This window comes from Acomys russatus, chromosome 17 (genome assembly GCF_903995435.1).
Source record: "Acomys russatus chromosome 17, mAcoRus1.1, whole genome shotgun sequence".
Lineage (NCBI taxonomy): Eukaryota > Metazoa > Chordata > Mammalia > Rodentia > Muridae > Acomys > Acomys russatus.
This window is the reverse complement of record NC_067153.1, coordinates 26,662,547-26,675,829: the sequence shown is the minus strand read 5'-3', so window position 1 is coordinate 26,675,829 and position 13,283 is coordinate 26,662,547. Positions and strand designations below refer to the sequence as shown.

The following is a 13,283-nucleotide window of genomic DNA, read 5'->3' as shown; positions in this document are numbered from 1 at the left end:
CTATATATGTATCTATCTATCATCTATCTATTTATCTATCTATCTATCTATCATCTATCTATATCTATCTATCTATCTATCTATCTATGTATCTATCTATATCTATCTATCTATCTATCTATCTATCTATCTATGTATCTATCATCTATCTATCTATCTACCATCTATCTATTTATGTACTTACTTTAGTGTTTTAATTGCCATTCAAAACAATGAATTTGTTATGGAATTGCACACATAGTGTATCCTTCCTGAGTTTTTTTCCCCCAGAACTCCTTGATGTCTTTGTGGGTCCTTCCTTCCACTGCCAGAACACTTAGTAGTATCAAATGTGCCAGACGTTAGTGTAATTAACTCCTTGGTATAGAGAAACACTAACATATGTAAAGCACTGCATTCAATGCTTACACTACAAAAATTAAAATCTTGAAAAAATAACTGTCTTCATAAAAAGCAAATGCTACTACTCACACAAATATATTTTTATAACCACACTTAGGACAGCTCTCATGATCCGGTTTTGCAGTTTGCCCCTATAAGGCCTTGGAGCGATGAGTACATTTCGCCCCAGTCTATCACAGCCTCACTCCATTTACATTAATTACTTTTTACACATTAGGAACTTGCCCTCACCAAGCAAACTATAAATCTTCAAGGTGATTACGATCATTACTTACTGACTTTATTCTGTTTCTTTTCTCAGTGTTTATTTAATTGTGTCTTTGTGATGTGTTCACCATCAAGAGAAATCTATAAAGTAGCCATGGAATTAAGAATAGTGTTGATAATGTGATCACATATTAAGAAAAAGTTTCCTAAGAGACTACCCAGGAGGGACAAGTGAGAAACAGTGACACTCAATAGGGCTACTTTATTCAAAAAGAGAAAATTTTGAAGTCATTCATTTTTATAACAATTTTACTCACTTTATATGTGTGTGATACATGTACTTCTTGTTTTAAGCTAATTCTAATATCTGATGAGTGTTGAAGTAATAAAGTATCTGGTTAGGTAAAAGCAATGAAAGATCTGTCTCTAGAGACTCAGAACTCCCTTTCAATGAAGTTTTGTCAGAATTCGGCTTTTTAAAAAAATCTGATTAAACTCTGTAAGCTCACTTCTGTGTCCTATTCAAAAGTCAGGAAATATTATATTGTGTCTTATGAATTTGGATAAATCAGAGAATTCACTTTACAAACTCTGTTATGTCTGCCTTACAGTGAGAGTGGAATCAGAGATCATGGCACCTGCCTGTAGATTGAAATGATGCTAACAACCTTTTAATGATACTAAGCATGTTACAGACCATGAGGCAACCTCCTGTAACCAATTATTTAGGTCAAATGTCAATAGCAAAACACTGGGAAATTCTAGATCATCAAGACTATCAATGCTAAGATTCTCTGACCCTCAACTGTTATTGTTTTATAAGATAAAAAAATATATATGTTGAGCAACAAAAGGTGTCATTGTGATGGCAGAGCATCTCAAATTCCAGCCATGACCTAGAGTCTGTGTGTGGCTTGGTCTGCTGCTCTAGCCTTATGTCCTTGGTCTGAGTGTTATGCGTCACTGTCCTATTCCTTCAACATGGCATATGCATTCTCTCCTTGGGGATATTGATACTCTGCCTCACGTCTTCATTCTTTATGTGCTTTTCAAAGAACAGATTTCCTACAATCCAACAGATATTTCATAATCATTGCATTGGACAGGCCCCACCTTAAAGTGCCTCACCTTTAGGAGAAGGTCTCCAATGGGAACATATCAAGTAAATAAAGGATTTGGTTCCTATGCCAAGCACACTGAAAACAAAGAAAATTTAAAGGAAAAAAGCAGACTTGTCGTTATTAAAAAATCATAGACTGTTTTCTTATCCCAGATGGGAAGAAATCTATACATGTTTTCTCTAGAGATAAATTTACATAAAAATTGTCAACGTTGTATTTTTTGAGATATTAATGATTGACAGATTAATACCTCAGATTTATGTTGCTTTGGTTTTATTTAATTTCTCTCTATCTTGAAAATGTGTTTGTGAAGTTCCCCTCTAAGAAGGACATCTCAATTGAAATGTACATATTGAGTCAAAGGTTCATTGTATGGGGTACAGAACAGAGTTCTTTCCAAAAGCTTTTTTAAATAACTAATTTTAAAAAAGATTTTTAAATTTAAATTAAAGCTCTAAAATTGAGCCTGCCTTCCTGACACAGGTATCAATTTGAGCTTTCCTTGGATATAAAACACATTTTAACACTCCCCATGATAATGTTGGAATCTATTAGATTATATTAGCCCTAAAGAAAATGTGGTATATAGATCCCTTTTAGTCAAGGCAATTGTAATAGCTAGAAGGTTAGCCTCACACAGTTGTGGAGATTAGATTAGACCAGCATCCCTCCCAAGTGTAATAAGTGTAGAAATGATTAGGTTTTAGGTATTGATTTCAGAATATTGGGTGGATGATGGATTTGTATCCCACTTTTACAATCCCTCTCACCACGTGGGTCTCCATTTTACATGAAGCACATGAAAAATCGTCAGGGCTTGCTAATGGAGGTCGGAAACTAGCTCATCACATTCCACCATTTATTCCTTAATCCCTCAAACATGCAGTGTATGCCTAAGTGCTGCAAACATCTGGAGTTGCGTAGGATGTTTTAGTAAATACAAATAAACATTGTGGAGATGTGTGACGTGAAATGTTTACTAGTTGTGGAATGGGAGAAGAAACAAAACATCTATGTGACTACGTTGAGGAAAGGCTTTTTTTTATCTGGCCAAGAACTGCTACATCCATGTTTCCAAAATTGTTCAGTATACTCTGCTGGGGCACTTCTCAGGGGAAGCTGGCAGGTGGACCACTGGGGCTCACATTCTTCACTTGGTTTCTGAAAGACTCACATGGACATTGCATAAGTTGTTAAGTGTTGACAATTGTTGCTTGAAAAGAGATGTTCATCTCCCTCTGCCTTTCATTTTTCTCTGACATCTTTAATTCTGATCTCTGCAAGACAGAAAGACAGACAGTCTCAATTCCATGCAAATTTGTGTCTCCGATCCTGGGTGATCTTCTGCTTCAGTTACTACAGCAGAAGTCATCTTCTGCCTCAGTTTCCACTCTGGCAAAGAAACTAAACTCGCAAGAACCCTCATGTCTCCATGCACCCAAATGCTCACTCCAGAGATAAATTGAGCCTGATGTAACCTTCTCCTTTTAGTTTGATTCTGAAACTAAAGTTGTGTCTACAATTTCTGTAAGCCATTTGTAATTGAATCTGTCAAACATTAACCACAAATGCAAGACTTACTGTCCTCAATCTTAAATTCAGAAAGTGTCAGCTGTGCATATACACAGATAGCTATGTGCCTGTCTCATAGCTTCCGATGATGGATAGTGACCAGTGACTCTTCTCATGTTGTCAATCCGTTCCTCTGATCTTTGTCCATTCCAGGTAGCCATGTTCCCATGTCTGAACATCTTTATATGAAGTGTCAGTCATGTTGCAAGCATGGCTGGGAGCATACTACTCTAGTATAGCTTTATCCTGATAGAGCGAGACAGTCTTCTACTGTTTGAGTCATCCAGTTTGTGCTATTGTTTTTGAGCATCCTTAAGTAACTAATGCACATGCATAAAGTCCAAGAGGAAGAGGAGGAGGAGGAAGAAGAAGAAGGAGGAGGAGGAGAGGTAGGAGGAAGAAGAAGAAGAAAAAGAAGAAGAACAAGAACAAGAAGAACAAGAAGAACAAGAGCAAGAAGAAGAAGAAGAAGAACAAGAACAAGAAGAAGAAGAAGAACAAGAGCAAGAAGAACAAGAAGAAGAAGAAAAAGAAGAAGAAGAAGAACAAGAACAAGAACAAGAACAAGAAGAACAAGAAGAAGAACAAGAACAAGAAGAACAAGAAGAAGAAGAACAAGAAGAACAAGAAGAAGAAGACATTACTAGTTGTCTGAGAGTCTAAGCAAAGCACTAGGTGTAGGTGAAATTTGAGTTGAGTGCTGCAGGACAGGTGGTTGGTGGAGGTCATCAGAGGGAAGCAGAGGTGGTCTCTACATAGCTGTACATAAAGTAGGGGCAATGGAGAGAGTTTGGAAAGGTCTTTGTTTATCATTAACTAAGTAGCCTGTGTAACTCCAGCATGGACCCAAAATGTGAGATGTTTTCAGCAAAGCGTATTGCAATTTTCTTTACGAATGAATGAGTTTACATAAGTCTAAAAAAATTTCACCATTGCAAACTTTTGTATATGTTGCATGTGTGCCCATGCAAGAGTGTACATGTGCATCTATTCCCATATGGTTTTTCTTCCTTATTTTAATTTCTTTTTAATATGGAAGTTACTCAACAAGCATGTTTTTGTTTATCTGAAGCTAAGTATATAGTTTCAACATATGGAGTATATTTTGTTCTACTTCAGTTTATCTTAGGAAATCGGGTTTCCTAACTCTTGTTGGCAGTAGATGCAAATGATTTCTTATTTTATATTTTCCCACTTACTTTCTCCCTTCCTTTTTTACTTTCAACTATGTTTTTCTGTCCTTTCTTGTTTTCTGTCTCTTTGCCCTTTCTTTTCTTTCCTTCTTCTCGAGAATGTTATGAAAGTCTTTTCCTGTTAATGAACCAACACACTGAGTGACAGGCTGCAATGGGTCCTTCCTTGGCTTGTAGTTGTTTGCTTAGCCTAGAAAATACACAATATGAAAATAATGTTCATAAACAAATCAGGACTGGTTATTTGTTCTTTTCCTTAGAGCTACCATAGCCCTAGCACTCAAGTGTTTTTACAAGCTGGGTCAAAGCTTTAGCAGCCTTGTTTTACCTTTCCACATCTCAGTGCATTCAGCACTCTGCTTCCTTTACATAGAAGGAGTTTTTAATCCTCAAAGTCTATTGCATCTACACTCCCTTCAAAACACAAGCCCATGTTCCTTCTTCTAACTACATATATTGATCAGCATTTCCTCTGTATTTGCCTGGATCCCCACGCAGTCTTTTATCATTATTTGTTGGGATTTGTGTATTTTTATACTGATTTTATCTGGTAAACTAACTTAAAAAGCATTTCTCCTTTCTCCAAAGCATGGTACCCTATAGAATGGTTAAAATAAGGTGAGCTCCCTCCATAAATTGTCACCAAAAATGCATAATGAAAAGAGATTGCAGGTTTTCATAACTAGGCAGCTCTTTTCAAAATGACACACACACACACACACACACACACACACACACACACCACACACACACACCACAGCTTTGTCAGAAATGGTACCAGAGACAAAACCTGCTGAAAACACAGTGTCAAACATTGAGATCAGACTTTGTCCTTTCTTAATATGCCCATCTATATAGCAGAACCTCTAATGGATGCCAAATGCAATGCAGAGACAATGGCAATGCATTCACACATACTTTTGCAGTGACACTAGACAGAAAGGATCACTGCTCATGCCAACTCTGAAACCTGGAAGTAGTTACACTAAACTGAGATAGTTACTTAGATCAGGGACAATGTAAGCAAGTCATGAAACCCATTGCAATCCTGAGAGGAAGAAGTGCTGCATGTAAGCAATGCGTATGCTGTCTGAGCTCCTGCCTTTTCCTTTGAAGTTCCATCTTAAAGCTCCCAGTGCATTATTTAGGACATTGCAAATGAACTTTGTGTCTATAGGATGAGTAAGCAAGTTAAATGCACACTTGTGAGAATAAATGAAGTCCCACTCTGATAAATAACTGGAATTCAGACCTATCAGATTCACAGAAACAGTTCTGTGATTACCAACGCCACGATTACTGTTTCACCTTCTCAATTATTTCCAGCATCAGTGATCCTGACAATAGCGTTTCCACTTTTATGCATGGCGCTGACTGAGACAATGGTCTCTGTGGATACTTGTGAACTTTAGAACAGCAATATATTATATATGTATATATGTATTACATTATATATGTAAGAAAAATATGACAAGGTGAAACAAACTAAGAAGGCTGTGAGCAGATATAAGGAGATCGAACAGAGAGAAGACTCAGAAATGAGGGGCTAATGAAGAAGCAGAAGGAGAGATGCAGAGGTGGGTCTCAGGGTCTACACACACCCGGAGTCAGCCCTGCCGCAGCCCACACAAACTCTTCCCACGTACTCGCGAAACAAACACTACTTCCCGCTGTCTTCACCTTCCTTGTTAGAAGACTCGCTGAACGCTTTCTCATTCTGTAATGAGTCCAGCTTAATTGCATTTTTCATTGTCCTGTTATGGCGCTGAGCCCTGGGTAAGGCATGCTTGCTCCATATATAGGGCTTTTCTATCTCATTAGAAAGATAGTATGAAAAGGAACTACAGGGGAAAATCTTTACAAAACACCAAAAACTACAGAAACTAGACCCGATAAGTATTTTTAAATTGTCCCTTTGAGAGCAGAATATTTTTCTATAAGAAAACAGCCTCAGAGAGGTTAAAAACTATAGATTATAGGTTACTGATTATCACTAGCAGGGGACTCAATCCCAATTTGTGACCCTTTTCCTTCAAATTTGTAGCTTTTTGCTTTACTTTATTTCTATCTCCACTTTCTTAATTCTCATCCTCAGAAATTAGACAGCTTCTGATGGCATCAACAGTAGAAGAGCTTTGGTTCAGAGCTTATATTTTAATTATAAAAGAAAATGCAATAAATAAATAAATAAAATGTAAAAAAAAAAGAAAAAAGGAAAAGCTTGCTTATTATAGTTACTATTAGTTAAACACTGTGTTTGTTTCAATGTCCATTTGACATTTAACGATGTGAAAAGCAGGTTTATTTTATTGCAAGAATGGAACTTTATTTTTCAGCACCCCACACAGCTGAAATCTGAGATTTTTAAATATTTAAGGAATGCTGCATCTAGTGACAAGTGAACCATGTGTCAACCCATGTGTTCTGCGCTCCACTGTCGGGTACCATAAAATTTCATGCTGCTTATTCTACTGTGTCTGGCTGACAAGAACCAATGCTCTTTATACACAACAGTAAACAACTTTCACGTGCCACATGACAGTGTCTTAACAGCTATGTAGCATCTATTTGGAGGCTCAATTCATAACCAGTTGTCCTCAGCTGTACAGAGTGAAAGGGAATGATTTTGCTGTAGAATGAAACGGCCCTCAAGCCTTGTCATTTCCTTTGCTGGGAAGGTATAGAGAGGCATAATGAGAAAGCTGTCCCAGAGAAAAGGATGGGCAGGAATCCAATGTTAACATTTGTTTTGTTTTTGTTGTCGGATCAAATATTTAATTTACTATCTATACATGAATATAATGTAATTTATTCAAATCTACTTCCATTCACTGCCCTCCGATTCCTCTCTTATCACCCTATCCTTTTCTCCTCCTGACATCATCTCTCTTTCTCTGTATCTCTTTGTTTTGCTCTCTGTGTTACTCTTCCTCCCTATACCCTACACAACTGTTGGACTCTTATAGGCAATCACATCCCCGAAAACACATTTACAGGTTCTTTCATCTTCCTTCTTTTTCAAAGACTCAGTTAATCTCTGCTATCCCATAGAGTTAACTCAATCTGAGATCCTGAGGCTCTTCTATCCCCAGCCAATATGTACACATGGAAAAATTCTAAACATGCACAACGAGAGGGATGAACTTGCCAATCGGGGAGTAATTTCATTAAACAGGGTCAGGGCTGCATAAGTGACGCTAGGTAGCATGTTCCTATCCAGGAGTGACGCTAGGTAGCATGTTCCTATCCAAGAGTGACGCTAGGTAGCATGTTCCTATCCAGGAGTGACGCTAGGTAGCATGTTCCTATCCAGGAGCTAAGCAGACAGACCTCGTGGAACATCATGTCTAGCTTTAGCCATGTGGAAACAGAAGTTGGTCTAAACCCCAATTCATCCCATGAAAAGATTTGGCTTTTACACTAAGACTTTAAAAAATCATTGTGGGGGAAATGTTACGGCCTTTTAAAATACAAAACCAGCAAAATATACAAAACCCTTCACAGAAACATGGTTCTTTCTACTGGCTGGCCTCACTTCCCTTCACATCACAGAGCAGCTATGTGAGTTTAGTTGAAGTACGCCATAGAATATCTCTTTTCTCCTGACTCAATATCCAATTATGTCACTCTAAATCTTAATAAGACATGCCTTTCTTACTCAATGTCAATTTTAAAATTTAAAAAAAGAAGTACATTACAACAAATGTTTGCAAATATTTAGGGAAATGAATATTGTTTTAATTAAAAATTCTTTCATACAAAGAAAATAACCAAAAAGTAACCAGGGAATCTCTATATCTGATAAACAGTTTCAGCAAAGTGGTTGGATACAAAATTAACCAAAAAGTCCAATAGACCTCCTGAGTACAAAAGACCAAAGGGGCTGAGAAATAAATTAAGGAAACACCACCCTTCACAATAGACGCAAAAACATAAAGTATCTAGGTGTAACTCTAACCAAGCAAGATAAAGACTTTGTATGAAAAAAATCCTTCAAGTCCCAATCCAAAATGAAGTACAGAGCTAAACAAGAATTCTCAACAAGAGAACATCGAGTGGCTGAAAAACACCTAAAGAGATGCTCAATGCCCTTTATCACCAGGGAAATGCAAATCAAAATGACTCTGAGATTCCATCTCACACCTGTCAAAATAGCTAAGATCAAAAACTCAAGTGGCTGAACATGCTGGCAAGGATATAGGGAAAAGGGAACACTCCTCCATTGCTGGTGGGAGTGCAAACCTGAACACCCCTTTAGAAATCATTCTGGTGCTTTCTCAGAAAAATGCAAATGGGTGTACCTCCAAGATCCAGCGATACAGCTCCTCCCGGGCATATATGGAAAAGACGCTCTAGCACGAGGACATTTGCCCCACCATGTTCATAGCAGCATTATTCATAGTAGCCAGAAACTAGAAAACAACCCAGTTGTCCCTCAACCAAAAAAATGGATGAATAAACTGGTACAACTGCACAATGGAATACTGTTCATCTATCAAAAAACAAGGACAACATAAGTTTGCAGACAAATAAATGGATCTGGAAAAGACCATCCCGAGTGAAGAAACCCAGACTCAGAAGGACACACATGGTATATAGTCACTTAGAAGTGGATATTCGCTACATAATACAGGATAACCATATTACAATCCACAGACCTAAAGAAACTAAGTAACAAGGAGAACCCTAGGGAGGATGTTTACTTCTCATTCAGGAGGCAAATAGAATAGACACTAGAAGTAGTTGAAGAAAAGAAACAGGATGGGAGCCTATCAAAGATGTTCTCTGAAAGATCCATCCAGCATGGGGATCAAAGCAGATGCTGAAACTCAAAGCCAAACTTGTGGGCAGAGTACAGGGAGTCTTATGGAAGAGTCTGGGAGCAGGGAGGAGGGTCGAAGGGCCCAGAGAAGACAGGAACTCCACAAGAAGACCAACAGGGTTAACAAATCTGGGTCTGGGCTCCAGGCTGGTGGTGGTTGGGGGGTTTGCTGCAGAAACTGATGCACAAACCAAGCACCATGCATGGAACTGACTTAGGCTCCCAGCTCAGATGTAGCGGATAGGCAGCTCTAGTCTCCATGTCTGTCCCCTGGTAAGGACAGATGGGGCTAACTAGGCCATGGCCTCTGTTGCCTGCTCTTTAATCACTTCCCCTGGTGGGACAGCTTTGCCAGGTAACAAAGGAAGAGTATGTAAGCAGTGTTGATGAGACTTGAAAGGCTGAGGTGAGTTGGTAGGGAAGGAGGGCTCCCCCTTTCTGAAGACTACAGGGTAGGGTAGGTGGCTAGAGGGAGTGAGGGTGGAACCAGGAAGAGATGAGGGAGGGACCTACAATCAGGATATAAAGTAAATAAAGTAAAAATATAAATTTAATACATAAATATATAAAATCAAAAGGCTTTGAATACAAAAGAAAATAACCCCCAAAATAAAATAAACTAGCAAGCAAACACACAAAAAGTAAAGGACCTATTTTCCCTGGCCATCGATATCTACACTCCATATCTTGTAGTGAGAACTCCCAAGGGATCCTGTTTACATTTCCTCCAGTGTGTAGTTGACTTTATCCTACACTTCCATTGTGAGCTCAATCCATGTTCTGATCCTAACATTTCTTAGTATAAACTGTTAGGACTTTAATATGAAGTGTCACCCAAAAGCTCATGTATTCAAGACTTGGTCCTTCTGGTGGTCCTCTAGAGAGCAGTTAGATCATCGGAGGTCTGACTCAATCAACAAACTAATCCAGTTTTCATCCTTACCATGTATTATCAACATGACAAGACCTTGAATCGCCTCTGAGACAAGCCTGTAGAGCACATGTAAGGAATTATCTCATTTAGCTCAGGAGATGGCTGTATCTGATTACTTTGGTTGGCTTAATTCAAATGGGAAGACTCACTCTAAAAATTTAGGTAACATCATTCCCTTGGATTTTTATCCAGGGGCACAAAAAGAAGAAAAGTAACTGTGCCCCAGTATTCATAATTAACTTCTTCTTGATCAGAGATACAGTATGGCCAATGACTTCAAGCTCCTGACTCTGACCTTCCTTACCATGCATATAGTTATCATGCACTTGAAACACTAAGCCCGCGCCCCCAAACCCTTAATTCCTTAAGTTATATTAAGTAGATTACTTCATCACAGCAACGGTCAAGTAGCAGAGACACCATCCATCATTCACACTTAATGTTATGGGGTGGTGTGTGTTGGAGACTAGGATGTCTGGCCAGGATGGAGGATGTGGAGAAACATATGTGGGATGGGGTGAAGAGCATATCTTTCTCTGACCCCGTCTTTTCAGTCTCTGTCTCTCAGCTGTCATCATCTGAGAAGTGTCTGCATCATCTGAGGACATCTCAGACCATTTCACCACTGTCGCTGCATGATGTTTTGTAGCTTCAGGGCCAAAGCAATGAGCCAGAGTTCTGAACCACTATGTCTAAGTGAAACTCCACACTTCATACAGTTTCCCTCAAGTGTTTATTACAGTGACAAAAAGCCTGAGTAGAAAACAATCAAGCAAGAAAAGATATATTTTCCAGAGCACTCAAAACTAGTTTCTGCTTAGTCCATTTTAGCACAGTTGCCTTGATACTGTTACTCTCTAAGTGAGAACTTTCAGGCTCAGAGAAGTGTACCTAAGGCTACATAGCTTGCAAAATGAAGAGTTTTGGAGGCCAGGATATTTCAATATATGTTTCAGCACTGTCACTTACCTAAATAGCTTTCTTTGAACTTTTTCTGTTAAATTGAATCTATAGAAATTAAGGTAACAACAGTACTACAAGAAAAAAATAAGTGTTGTTCATGGGAAGTATAAATATGTTCATTAAACCCCATTACGTATGCCTTGTCCTACTAATGGGATATAGAGTCTGTCCTATGTTGTGTGGAAAACATTAATATGTTTTCTTATACATAGAATATCTAAAGCAAAAGTGCTGAAGGCAGAGGGTTCTCCCATTTTTTTTCTTCTTGTCTCAGTTAGATGATAGAATAGGTGATAAAATTAATTTTTCAAGGCAATTAAAAAGGAAGCCATGTGACCTTGTGAACCCCGTGGACAAGAAATTCTCATTGAAATTAAATGATAGCAGAAATATACAAAGAATACTGAGGAGCTTTGATCCTTTTATGACTTTTGTGACTGATGAGTGCGTGGAGATCACAGCTAGTGGGCAATAGAGCAACTCAAAATGGTGGTCATCCATGGAAAGAGCATCATCATGTTAGAAGCCTTGGGAAGCATCTAAGCAATGGCTGTTCAGAAAAGGACTCCACATAGCTTCCCAAAGGGCCTGTTTGTCTATGGTGTGGAATCCAGGCATATATATTTCAATATGAAACTTCTTGCTAAATAAACTTTTGTTGTTGTTAGGTATTTTTGTATTTATTATCTATTTATCTATATATCTACTTAATCTCTTTACAGCCTGATCACCCGTCCCTCTCCTCCTTTTAGTCCCCCTTTCACACCCCCACTGCTGCCCTCTCTCCTTCTTCTCAGAGAAGAGGAGGACTCCAAGGTGTACCAACCTACCTTGGCACCTTAAGTCTCAGGAGGACTAAGCGAATCCTCTCCCACTGAGGCCAGACAAGGCAGCCCAGCTAGGGAAAGGAATACGAGGCAGGCAACAGAGTTAGAGACAGGTCATACTCACATTGTGAGGGGACCCACAAGATGACTAAGCTGCACATTTGTTTACATATGCATAGGAGGCATACGTCCAGCCTACACATGTCTTTAGTTGGTGGGTCAGTCGTTGTGAGTCCCCATGGGCCCAAGTTAGTTTACTCTGTATGTCTTCTTTGGTATCCTTGACCCCTCAGGCTCTCTCTAGTATTCCTCCCTCTTTACCACAGAACTCCCTGAGCTCAGCCTATGTTTGGCTGTGGGTCCTTGTATCTGTTTCCATCAGCTTCTGGACAAAGCCTTTCAGAAGACAGTCATGCTAGGCTCTTGTCTGTCCACTCACCCCCCAGCTTCATCTACTTCACATGTCTTCCTCTTCTGAGTGAGAATCATGCCTCCTCATTTGGGCCCTGCTTGGCCTCTTTGGATCTATGGATTGTAGCGTGGTTATGGATAATATCTATTTATAAGAGAGCACATGCCATGCATGTAATTTTAGGTCTGGTACCTCACTCAGGATGACCTTTTCTAGTGCCATTCATTTGCCTGCAAATTTCATCCTGTCCTTGCTTTTAATAACTAAGTAGTATTCCATTATGCAGGAGTATGTCAGTTTCTTATTGATTCTTCAGTTGATGGATATCTAGGTTGTTTCCAGTTTCTGGCTATTATGAATAAAGCTGATATAAACATAGTTGAGCAAGTGTCCCTGTGATATGGTTATGGTGGAGTGTCTTTTGGGTATATGCCTAGAAGTAGTATAGCTGTGTCTGAGGAAACAACACCCTTCACAATAGCCAAAAATAATATAAAATATATTGGGGTAACTCTAACCAAGCAAGTGAAAGACTTACATGACAAGACCCTTAAGTCTCTGAAGATAGAGGCTGAAGAAGATATTAGAAGATAGAAAGATCACCCATGCTCATGGACCAGTAGGATTAACATAGTAAAAATGGCCATCTTACCAAAAGCAATCTCCAGATTCAATGCAATTCCCATCAAAATCACAGCACAATTCTTTATAGACCTTGAAAGAGAAAGCACCAATTTCATAGAGAAAAATAAAAACCCAGGATAGCTACAATCTAAATTCTATAATGAATTGTTTTGCTCAATGAACTCAAAGTTAGAGTTTCTGTAGTC

At 38.8% G+C, this 13,283-nt stretch overlaps 1 pseudogene; it reads left to right on the top strand.

Moving 5' to 3' along the window:
- The first annotated feature begins 9,298 nt into the window (after nucleotides 1–9,298).
- On the top strand, nucleotides 9,299–11,757 carry LOC127201808 (small nuclear ribonucleoprotein G-like; annotated as a pseudogene).
- Nucleotides 11,758–13,283: the final 1,526 nt, after the last annotated feature.